We start from the raw sequence: 12148 nt of genomic DNA, 5'->3' as shown, positions 1-12148 counted from the left end.
AGGAGCCCTTACGCTCCATTTTCTGTTTGGTGATCACATAAGCACACGTATAAGACCACTGCCACTGGCTCTCAGGAAGGAAAGCAAAGGCTGCATTCCTATATAGAAGGCCTCTGTCATCTCCAATATCAAGCTTGCCAAACTGCATTATGATTGTCGTTTGGAAAACGGTGATCTCCTCTGGGGAGGAAGATCACCTGCTCCGAGCTTCTCATCAGTATGGTTCCTAAGTAAGAGGGCTAAATCCAGGACTAACTGATCAGACACACTAAATATTCTGACACTAGTCTTCCATTGTGAGAGCTGGACGAATGCTATGTCCCTACCCATAATAATTTGGGGAAACTAAAAAGTCCTGTGCCCCTCTGTGTAACAGGCCAGGACCTTCTCCAACATAACGTGTAAACTACTTACGCACCTGGAAGACTCCTTTTGTGAGGCTTGAGTTGCACACTCCAGGAGGGGCTCTGTTGTGATGACTAGTGTCAAAAGGGCCCTATATAATACAGTGGCCTCAAATGACCAGCATAACAGAAAATAACCATATTTAAATTTCAAGGGACCCTATGAAGAGGTGACTATATTCAGACAGTGAAGGCATGTGCTAGTCGGCTCTGGCCACCTGCATCATTGAGCTGGAGAAAGTTTTTCCCCCAAAGGCTTTACCTCAGTAGGGTCTTGGAATAGTTTCCAATTTTTTACATTTCCTTAAACCTGTCCAACTTATCTTTGGCCCTTTCAACCCAGTGAGTGAAAGGGCCTGTGGATTTGGTCATGGCAGCCAGGCTTGCAGACTGATAGCAAGGTTTTATTTAAATGGAGCATAGTTCTCCCCAGGAGACTTGGGTCAGCGCTGACTGGAGAGCCTTCCTCTGCAAGAACAAACATTGTAATTGTTTCGCAGGGACTGGCCTAGCAGTCTGTGTGTGCCCCGTAAATCCAGGTTCTGAGCCAAGTAACATCACTTTTTTCTAAAGTTTCTGGCAGTTGCACCAAGTCAACCCAGCCTTCCAAAAAGAGCTGGACTTCTGTTGCCAGAACAGCAATCATAACTCCTCTCTCAGGGCGCAGAATTTGCCATGTCAGAAGAGAGGAGTGTGGTGGACCCCAGAGAAGAGCTGGCTTCTTTCAGTCACCTCAGCTACATACTAAAGACAATTCCAGAACTACCAATCTATAAAAGTGAGTGGTGGGCCCTCTTCCATCCAACAGGGGCTAGATAAGGGGGAAGTAACATTCTCAAAAGCAGCTTGGTCCCATTGACTTTCCATGGGACTTACGCAGTGGTGAAGATTTTACCCACTGTACTTCAGAAGCAAATCCCATATTTCCCACTTCCTTCCCAGCTCTATAGGATTGGTTTTTTTGTTTGTTTTGTCACAGATTTTAAAGGCAATTGTTTTCCTTTAAGAATTGTTTGGCGTCCTTTATGAACAATAAGGTACTATTCTTTCCGTCTCCCCACCCCTGCCAAAAACCGCTACCAATAAGGAAACTTGGGCCTGCCTGCCTGCCTGATACCTGAACTGTAGGCCTCTGCTCTTGGAAGTGAGGGAGAATTGACTAGCTGTTTGGGATTAAGCCATATCACTAGTTCTCAACTCTATTTTGGCAGAGCTCCTGCCCTCTTGCAATTGATTGGTAGATGGGTGCTCCCCAGCAGCCCCATTCACAGTTTCTACTATCTCTTTTACAGTGTCTCCTCTTCCTCTTTTCTGCCTCTGTTATCTGTTGCTCCTTTTGACTTGGTGTCCTTACAGTTTTTGTCCTTTTCCTTGGCTTGTGGCTCTTGTGTATTTTCCAGGCCTGTCAAATGGCCAGGTGCTGCTCCAGCACTGAGCTCACGTAACTTTGCCCACTCCAAGTGTGCTGTATCCACCACACAACCCTCCCTCTCCCCCCCCCCCCCACCGCCACCCTCTGGGGGTGTGAAATGCTGGCTTAGCTTTGTCAGCCTCCAGCTAACTACAAACACATGCTTGAGTAGGGCTGAGTCTAAGCAGCAGAGGGCACTCGTACATGCATGTGTGTAATGTAGTGACTTACATTGCAAAAATCCTAGATTTAAAAGCCTCATGTGTTGTGCTATGGTTAGGGTGACCAGATGTCCCGATGTTATAGGGACAGTCCCGATATTGGGGGCTTTGTCTTATATAGGTGCCAATTACCCCCCACCCCTGTCCTGATTTTTCACCCTTATCTGGTCACCCTAGCTATGGTGTAACACAATTTTACATCCTGACACAAATTTGTGCTAGTGCAGCATGTGTCCCACAGAATGGAGTTGCAGAGGTGAGGGCAATACCATGGACCTCCCCTTACTGGAGTCAGTGCGGAGTTTAATTCTGATGGGGTGTAGTTTTGGCTCTTCAGCCCCCTGCCTATTGGGTTCGTCTACATTTTTATGAACCAAAAAGCTGCTTTTCTGGCAACACTAAACAAAACTCTTGCCAAAATAGAGTTGAGAACTAGTGATATGGCTTAATCCCAAACAGCTAGTCGATTCTCCCTCACTTCCAGGAGCAGAGGCCTACAGTTCAGGTAGCAGGCAGGCCCAGGTTTCCTTATTGGTAGCGATTTTTGGCAGGGGTGGGGAGACTGAAAGGGTAGTACCTTATTGTTGGTGAAAGGTGTCAAACAGTCCTTAAAGGAAAACAATTGAACTCAGGAGCTCCTCTTTCCCCATGTGTACATGTGAAACTGGTGAGGAGCGGAGGCACTGGATGGTGCATGTGCCAAAGTGGTGAAACGTGAAGGAGGGGGATGGTGTTGGGGATTGGTAATGGGATACAGTGGCTGGTTTAAATTGAAATTAAACTGCTAGTGAAAGCCAGTGTGAAATGAGTTGGTGGCACTGGTCTAATTTTTAGTTGGTAGCTGCGAACTTCCAAAAACTTCCACCACAATGGCACCCAGTCTTGGCAGTGGGGAAGGAACTGGAGGTGGGTTCCCTGCAGGAGTCCTGAAGTACATTTGCTGGGGCATTAACCACAAGCACTAAACTCATTAGTAGAAAACAAAAGAGACAAGGATGGGGGAGGAGGGGCGGGAAACTGTTTAAAAAGTGACATTTGCCTGTGTGAAAGTCAAGTTGTTTGCTGGAGCTCCAGCACTGTATGGTTTACAGCTTTTGCTACATTTTATACTGTTCCATTGGGAAGACTGTACTTTTCATCTGTGGTGACTAACTCTACAGAATTATTGTACAGATCCACTAATTATAATGCAGTGGCCAGTTTAAATCTTGAAGTGGAGGAAAGGGAATCATGAGCAACTATGTTCTCAATGAAAGCAGCTAACTAACTATTTAACTCTCCTCTAACATGTTTAATTAACTACTCAACTCCTGGCAATAGCTCATCATGGCTAGGTACAGCATTCATAGATTCTAGGACTGGAAGGGACCTCGAGGGGTCATCGAGTCCAGTCCTCTGCCCGCATGGTAGGACCAAATACTGTCTAGACCATCCCTGATAGACATTTATCTACCCTACTCTTAAATATCTCCAGAGATGGAGATTCTACAACCTCCCTAGGCAATTTATTCCAGTGTTTAACCACCCTGACAGTTAGGAACTTTTTCCTAATGTCCAACCTAGACCTCCCTTGCTGCAGTTTAAGCCCATTGCTTCTGGTTCTATCCTTAGAGGCTAAGGTGAACAAGTTTTCTCCCTCCTCCTTATGACACCCTTTTAAATACCTGAAAACTGCTATCATGTCCCCTCTCAGTCTTCTCTTTTCCAAACTAAACAAACCCAATTTTTTCAGCCTTCCTTCATAGGTCATGTTCTCAAGACCTTTAATCATTCTTGTTGCTCTTCTCTGGACCCTTTCCAATTTCTCCACATCTTTCTTGAAATGCGGTGCCCAGAACTGGACACAATACTCCAGCTGAGGCCTAACCAGAGCAGAGTAGAGCGGAAGAATGACTTCTCGTGTCTTGCTCACAACACACCTGTTAATACATCCCAGAATCATGTTTGCTTTTTTTGCAACAGCATCACACTGTTGACTCATATTTAGCTTGTGGTCCACTATAACCCCTAGATCCCTTTCTGCCGTACTCCTTCCTAGACAGTCTCTTCCCATTCTGTATGTGTGAAACTGATTTTTTCTTCCTCAGTGGAGCACTTTGCATTTGTCTTTGTTAAACTTCATCCTGTTTAACTCAGACCATTTCTCCAATTTGTCCAGATCATTTTGAATTATAACCCTGTCCTCCAAAGCAGTTGCAATCCCTCCCAGTTTGGTATCATCCACAAACTTAATAAGCGTACTTTCTATGCCAATATCTAAGTCGTTAATGAAGATATTGAACAGAGCCGGTCCCAAAACAGACCCCTGCGGAACCCCACTCGTTATGCCTTTCCAGCAGGATTGGGAACCATTAATAACAACTCTCTGGGTACGGTTATCCAGCCAGTTATGCACCCACCTTATAGTAGCCCCATCTAAATTGTATTTGCCTAGTTTATCGATAAGAATATCATGCGAGACCGTATCAAATGCCTTACTAAAGTCTAGGTATACCACATCCACAGCTTCTCCTTATCCACAAGACTTGTAATCCTATCGAAGAAAGCTATCAGATTGGTTTGACATGATTTGTTCTTTACAAATCCATGCTGGCTGTTCCCTATCACCTTACCACCTTCCAAGTGTTTGCAGATGATTTCCTTAATTACTTGCTCCATTATCTTCCCTGGCACAGAAGTTAAACTAACTGGTCTGTAGTTTCCTGGGTTGTTTTTATTTCCCTTTTTATAGATGGGCACTATATTTGCCCTTTTCCAGTCTTCTGGAATCTCTCCCGTCTCCCATGATTTTCCAAAGATAATAGCTAGAGGTTCAGATACCTCCTCTATTAGCTCCTTGAGTATTCTAGGATGCATTTCTTCAGGCCCTGGTGACTTGCAGGCATCTAACTTTTCTAAGTGATTTTTAACTTGTTCTTTTTTAATTTTATCTGCTAAACCTACCCCCTTCCCATTAGCATTCACTATGTTAGGCATTCCTTCAGACTTCTCGATGAAGACCGAAACAAAGAAGTCATTAAGCATCTCTGCCATTTCCAAGTTTCCTGTTACTGTTTCTCCCTCTTCACTAAGCAGTGGGCCTACCCTGTCTGTGGTCTTCCTCTTGCTTCTAATGTATTGATAAAAAGTCTTCTTGTTTCCCTTTATTCCCGTAGCTAGTTTGAGCTTATTTTGTGCCTTTGCCTTTCTAATCTTGCCCCTGCATTCCTGTGTTGTTTGCCTATATTCATCCTTTGTAATCTGTCCTAGTTTCCATTTTTTATATGACTCCTTTTTATTTTTTAGATCATGCAAGATCTCGTGGTTAAGCCAAGGTGGTCTTTTGCCACATTTTCTATCTTTCCTAACCAGTGGAATAGCTTGCTTTTGGGCCCTTAATAGTGTCCCTTTGAAAAACTGCCAACTCTCCTCAGTTGTTTTTCCCCTCAGTCTTGATTCCCATGGGACCTTACCTATCAGCTCTCTGAGCTTACCAAAATCTGCCTTCCTGAAATCCATTGTCTCTATTTTGCTGTTCTCCCTTCTACCCTTCCTTAGAATTGCAAACTCTATGATTTCATGATCACTTTCACCCAAACTGCCTTCTACTTTCAAATTCTCAACGAGTTCCTCCCTATTTGTTAATATCAAGTCTAGAACAGCTTCCCCCCCAGTAGCTTTTTCAACCTTCTGAAATAAAAAGTTGTCTGCAATGCAGTCCAAGAATTTGTTGGATAGTCTGTGCCCTGCTGTGTTATTTTCCCAACATATATCCGGATAGTTGAAGTCCCCCATCACCATCAAATCTTGGGCTTTGGATGATTTTGTTATTTGTTTAAAAAAAGCCTCATCCACCTGGTTAGGTGGCCTGTAGTAGACTCCTAGCATGACATCACCCTTGTTTTTTACCCCTTTTAGCCTAACCCAGAGACTCTCAACACTTCCATCTCCTATGTCCATCTCTACCTCAGTCCAAGTGTGTACATTTTTAAGTCCATTTTTGAGTCCTTTCAGACTCAAATTTACCTTCACCACACACAGACCTGGGGCTCTCTCATTGTTTGTTCCTGTAAACTATTGCCATCAGCATTCTGAATGTCTGTAACAGAGGTGATAGAAATCTTTGTATATAATAATAAAGAAAAGCAGCTCTTCCCCTTCCCCCCCCCCCCCTGCTTCCCCAGCTGCCTTCTCTGTTCCTGTTTGCTGATTGCCCTCAGTTTGGGTCTCTGCTAGGCAATACAAAAGCCAGTGTTTTGTATCTAGGTCCCTGCAGTGGAGACAAGCAATATATTAAATTTACATAACCAGTAGGGGTCAGCCGCTGATTCACATTTCATTTGCTTTTCTCTGTTTTTGCAGTGTTATCAGCTTACCCATCCCTTGCACATCACAATTCAGTTGCCACAACCAATTACCAGCTTTTATTTGTTTGCCAGGTATGTGAACTACTGGCCTTCAACCTTGGTAGATTTTTTTTTTAAAACTTATGTCCCACCACAGCTGTAGATGCCCTCTAAAGAGCAGATTGACATGAACTCCCTGCCCCCAGGAGCTTATAGCTGCAGGCCCTGAGCCTGTAACTTGTTCTGCATGGCTGCAGCCATGCGATGTTCTGTTGGCTTCAGAAACAGGAGGATGGGACAGTAACACAGGAACGGTGCAGGTAAGGGTGAGGACAATGTGATTATACAGTGAATGGGGCCATTGTTTGATGGTTACCATTTCTATAAGTTAGGTGTTAACCCTCTAAGGCCTGCTTCTCCTCTGTTGCTCCAATTTTCTATTGATGAAACCTGTCGATATCAGTGGGGAGTAAGGCCAGGGTGATGCCACCTCCCAATGTTCCAAAATCATCAGGCCCCAACGAATCATGACGTTGGCTTAAAAATCGTGAGACTTTTTAAAATAATAAAACGTTGGGTTCTTTTTATTGAGCGTGTAGGGGGCACTCAAGTTACAGCTCTTCGATTTTCTGCACAAGGATGATGGCCAGAATCTTGCTTTTAAATAAAAAAAAAAATAGAAGCTGAGATTCTCCCTGAATCCCTTGTCCCCAAAAGCTGGGACTTTCTGTTAAACATCAAACACTATGAGTTGCAATAAAAATCACAATTACCCTGGTGTAAAACTTCAGTAATACAGTGGAGAACAGTTTATAAGCAACCTTACCATTACAACACTGTGTACATAATTTTTATAACCGGTGTGCTTTCAAAAACATCTAACAGTATTTTCCAGCTTGATAGCACCTTTCATCCCACAGGAACACCAGCGAGTCTATAAAGATTTATTTATTAGGCTTCACAGCATCCCTGTAAAGTGGGGTACCCATTATACAGATGGGGGGACACAGAGTTTAGGGGGAGATTTTCAAAGGCACAAATAGGAGCTAGGCACCCAACTCCCAAAGCAACATAGTAAGGCAGTGGCTGAGCCTGGCACTGGATTGCAGAAATCCTCAGACCCATTGACCTGCCGTCACCACTAGGCCACACTTCCTCAAAAATAATGCAGCCCTCCAAAGCTTATTTTTAATTCCAGCTGGTTTAGTGGTTAGGGCAAGGGATTCTGGGTTCTATTCCCAGCTCAGCCATTCTGATTGCAGAATTAGCACTATACAATATAAACCCAGCCCCGGTTAAATGGCTTGAGAACTGGCTCGCTTACCGATCTCAAAAGTAGTTGTCAATGGAGAATCAACATCGAACAGGGTGTTTCTCATGGGGTTCCACCAGGATCAGCGCTAGGTCTGACACTATTCAACATATTCAACAATGATCTAGAAATAAATATAAAATCACTTCTGATAAAATTGGTGGATGACACAAAGATTGGCCACATGGTATATCATGGTGAGGACAGGGATGTTATACAGAGTGATCTGGACCGCTTGGTCACCTGGGCCCATTCAAACATCACTTTAATATAGCCATGTTTTTAATGTACAGCAGGGTACACCTAGGAACAAAGAATGCAAGCCAGACTTACATAATGGGGGACTTATCCTGGAAAGAAGTGACTCTGAAAGGGGGTTAGGAGTCATAAAGGACAAACAACTCAGCATGAGCTCCTGCTGTGACAAGAAGGGCTAATCTGATCGTTGGCTGTATAAACAGGGAAGTAGCAAGGAGGAGGAGTGAGGTGATTTTACCTCTATATATGACACCAGTGAGACCGATAATAGAATACTGAGTACAGTTCTTCTGTCTAAATTTTGAAAAGGATCTTGAAATTGGAGAAGATGCAGAGAAGAGCCACAAAAATTATTTGAAGGCTGGAGAAAATGTCTCATAATGAGACACTTAATGAGCTCAAGCTGTTTAGTTTATCCAAAGAAGATCAAGGTGACTTGATTACAGTGTATAAGTACCTTCACAGGTGACTAACCACTGGAAGTGGTGGATTCTCTTTATGCCTTGGAATTAAGATTGAAAGACAATATGTTTGTGTCAAGGATGAGTTTCCAGGCTTAAACCAGTGGCTCAACTTTTCCAGACTACTGTACCTCTTTCAGGAGTCTGATTTGTCCTGTGTACCCCCCAAGTTTCACCTCAGTTTAAAACTGTTTGCTTACACAATCAGATATAAAAATACAAAAGTGTCACAGCACCATGTTACCGAAAAAAATGCTCCATTTCTCATTTTTACCATATCATTGTAAAAAAAAGGTCAATTGGAATATAAATATTGTACTTACATGTCAGGGTATAGTATATAGAGCAGTGTAAACAAGTCATTGTATGAAATTTTAGTTTGTACAGACTTCGCTAGTGCTTTTTATGTAGCCTGGCAAATATCTGGATGAGTTGCTGTACCCCTGGTTGAGAACCAATGGCTTAGACAGCACAGGTGTAACTGAGTGAAAGTTAATTGTCTGTGATACACAGGAGGTCAGACTAGATGATCTAATGATCCCTCCTGGCCTTTAACTCTATGAATTGACTCACTGCATAAGCCTGGATAAACCACTGTGTGGCTCAGTTTCTCCATCTATAAATGAGTGTAATAATTCACCATAGAGACTAAAATACATTAAGATCCTTGGATGCAAGGTGCTATGTAAGTGGAATTTATTATCATCTTATTTCCTTCCCCTTGCTCTGGGTCATAAAATGGTGTGCAGGGAAAACAATTGGCTTCTGTATAGTTAATTTCTCTCTTCATTTTGGTTGCTTCCAAGATCTTATTGGTTATGAGTCTCTGCAGAAGTGTCCCCTCTGCTGCATTGCCCCCAGAATTTTTTCAGCAGGACTGATAACATCTTTCATTACGCTGCATAGTGATAATCCTTTTGCAGATCAATGTTTATCACCGTGGGGAGCAGATTTTCAATAAAATTGGTGACAGCGACTCCTGCTTGGATCTTATTAATCTGTGTTTTTTATGTCCCTGGGTCTTTAATAGCTGAAGGTGTCTTTTGGGTTTCCCACTAAACCTTTATTAAAAAAGTGTTGGTGCTTTAGGCCTCTGCTGTCACCCACTCCCTTCCCTTTTTTCACCTTTCTTTTCAAATTCTCTCCGCCCGGACCTGCTGACATGGAATGTGGCCAAACTGACAACATGCACCTTGTTATTTGCCTGTATTTTGGCAGCCAGGGAAGCTGGCAATGCTCACACAGGGTCAGCACGGCCCATGCACTAGAGGAATGTGGGTTGAAGTGGCGTTTCCCAAACAGTGTGTCCTGACCTAGGTTCTAGATGGGTTGCAGGGCCCTAGGCAAACATACAATTGGGGAGGGGTTGTTGGAGAGCGAGCCCACCCTGTACTTGCCCTGCAGCAGCAGCGTGGCTGGGCCTGGCTCTCCACTCTGGACGCTGTGACCCAGGGTCACAGTGCCACTCAGATTTGGCCCAGCCACCCTCATTCCCAGTGCAGAGTGAGCTTGCAGTGGCAGGCTTTGGCGGCTCTCCTGGCGCCACTGCCACTAGGTGGCAATATGACACTCTGCTAGTTGGGAGTCTCTTTTTCCTGTAAAAGTCTTGCTTTTTCTGTATTTATCTCACCCAAACTGATGATTCCACCCACCACCCCATCAAGAGAACAGAACAAAATCATTTAATAGAACATTACAGCTGTTGTGCTTCTCTTCCCCCCCCCCCCCAGTTCTTTGTCCCACGGCAGGGTGCAGAGGTTTAAAAACCTTTTCTTAATCACTCTCCTTCTAAAAACAGAGAAAATGCAGCCTCCTGGGAGCAATTAGCTGTGAGAAAAGCTTTTCTCAAACAATTGCCAGGAAATATTGTCTTGACCGATATTCCTGATGTAACACCGTCATTCTCAGCTCTAAGACATTTGACTGCAAAAAGCAGCAGGGTACAGCAATCTAATGTGCAATCTGCAGTTCACCACCTCCCTTACCCTTTTATCTCCATTTACTTTGGTTTTTTCCCCCCCAAATAGCTAGATGGCTGTCAAGAATTTCAGGCAACTGTGCTAGTGAATCAGGCAGACTATGGTGGTGGCAAGCCAGTGCTTGAATGTAAGGTTATGCCCACCATCCAGATCCCTGGTTGAAATTGGAGGGGCTTCATTATGCAGGAAGTCAGACTAGATGATCATAACGGTCCCCTCCGCTGTAAACATCCAGCAATCCCAGAGCGCCTGAGCCTGGGGTTTGGTGCAGCCTGAACTCCACACAACTAATGGGAGGTGGGGTTTAAGCTCTGTACTGAGCCCCACTGCTATTGCCCAAATTCAATATAAGGGTCTGACCCTGCAAGCCTGCTCCACGTGAAGAACTACCAGTGTATTGGTTTAATGTGGACTGGGCCGTGAGGTGGGGAGGCCAAGCTAGCCTAGTATCGGTGCTAGAAGCCAGAAGAACCAGCAGCTGGGAACCACTGCTACCTACACACACAAAAACAATATTTGTTTTCATTGTGAGATACACATTGTGTGTCGGGGGGTGACAAATTCATGGAGGTTTAAGAAATCAGCCTCGCTCTCTGGGACAGGGTGTGAACTGAAGCACCTTCTGGAAGACAGACAGCAATGTAATCCCTTCATTCAACCCTGTCTGCAGCTGCTTTTTATAAACTTGGCATAAATATGTACTCAGTGAGGCCAGGCCTGTGTATCTGGAAAATATTTTCCACAATCCGAAAAAAAAACAGAAGATTGGAAAAAGAGCCCAGAAATTGTGCATAACATGGAATGGCCTCGCTTGTGGGTTTTTTCCATGACTTCCTCAGCTCATTTTTCTGCTGCCAATTTTAGAAGCCCATAAGTCATACTTGTTAAACCTTCTCAGTTAAAATGTAACTCTAAGAACAAAGTCATATGATATGTTGCAGCCAAATAATCGCTCTCTGGCCTGAGAAAACTACACTGGTTTGGCCAGCTTGCAAACCTGTGTGTGCTCATCCTATGACAGACAGACCCGGAGGGTACATTAGAAATATGGGGCCCTTGCAGATGAACAGCTCCCATTGACTTTGGTGGCCATTCCTCCCCTGCTTTGCCAGCATAATCAGGGCCTTGCTGTGCCGTGCTGCATGCAGTAATATTAGAAGTGCAGGAGTTCTAGCCTCACCTCTTGAAATATTTTACACAAGAGGTGGAGCTGGAGAGGGAGTGAGTGACAGTTGCTCAGAGCCCAGCGAGGTCCGGAAGCAGCTCTAATTAGACAGCAGTGTGAAACAGTGGAGGAGCAAGAGGAAAATGAGTTGCCAAGAGGGGAAGTGAATTTGCTGGAAGTTTTGAGTAATGGGCATCCTCCCTAAGCACATTTTAAACAGTGACTAAGTATGGAATGCCAGAAGCAATATTTTTGTCAGGTTTCCCTACCTGTTATAGACTGATGCCACCTACCCCAGTCTCCAAATGGGTTTGTCTTGAGGCACCACCTCCTTGTCCTGCTTCAGTTCTGTAACCCCCGAGGGAATCCTGAGTAGCTGTGGAAGCTGATGGAGTTGCTCTAAATTTACACCTCGGTAACCGAGAGCAGAATTTGGCTCTGTCTGTCATAACTGCCAACGGCCCTGTTCTAGCCAGTTCTGTCCTGGGCTTGACATACGCATCCCTGGTGCTGACCGCCCCAGCCAGTATCCCTGAACTGTAGCAGCACTATGGGCCCCTGTGCTGAGTGAGCAGAAGGCTGGCAACTGGCTGGCTCTCCATTCTCTCTGCT

General features: G+C 44.4%; 1 long non-coding RNA gene across 1 annotated transcript in view; it reads right to left on the bottom strand.

Annotated features, from left to right (window-relative positions):
• LOC135982664 (uncharacterized) overlaps nt 1-12148 on the bottom strand; it is a 19857-nt gene extending 7709 nt beyond the window's left edge. The window contains exons 1-2 of the long non-coding RNA XR_010600175.1: nt 11806-12148; nt 7686-7797 (exon numbers count right to left, since the gene is read on the bottom strand). This is a non-coding gene — a long non-coding RNA (uncharacterized LOC135982664). The remainder of the gene's footprint in view (nt 1-7685; nt 7798-11805) is intronic.

This window comes from Chrysemys picta, chromosome 3 (assembly GCF_011386835.1).
Source record: "Chrysemys picta bellii isolate R12L10 chromosome 3, ASM1138683v2, whole genome shotgun sequence".
NCBI classification, from domain to species: Eukaryota; Metazoa; Chordata; order Testudines; family Emydidae; genus Chrysemys; species Chrysemys picta.
This window is presented reverse-complemented; position numbering and strand designations above follow the sequence as displayed.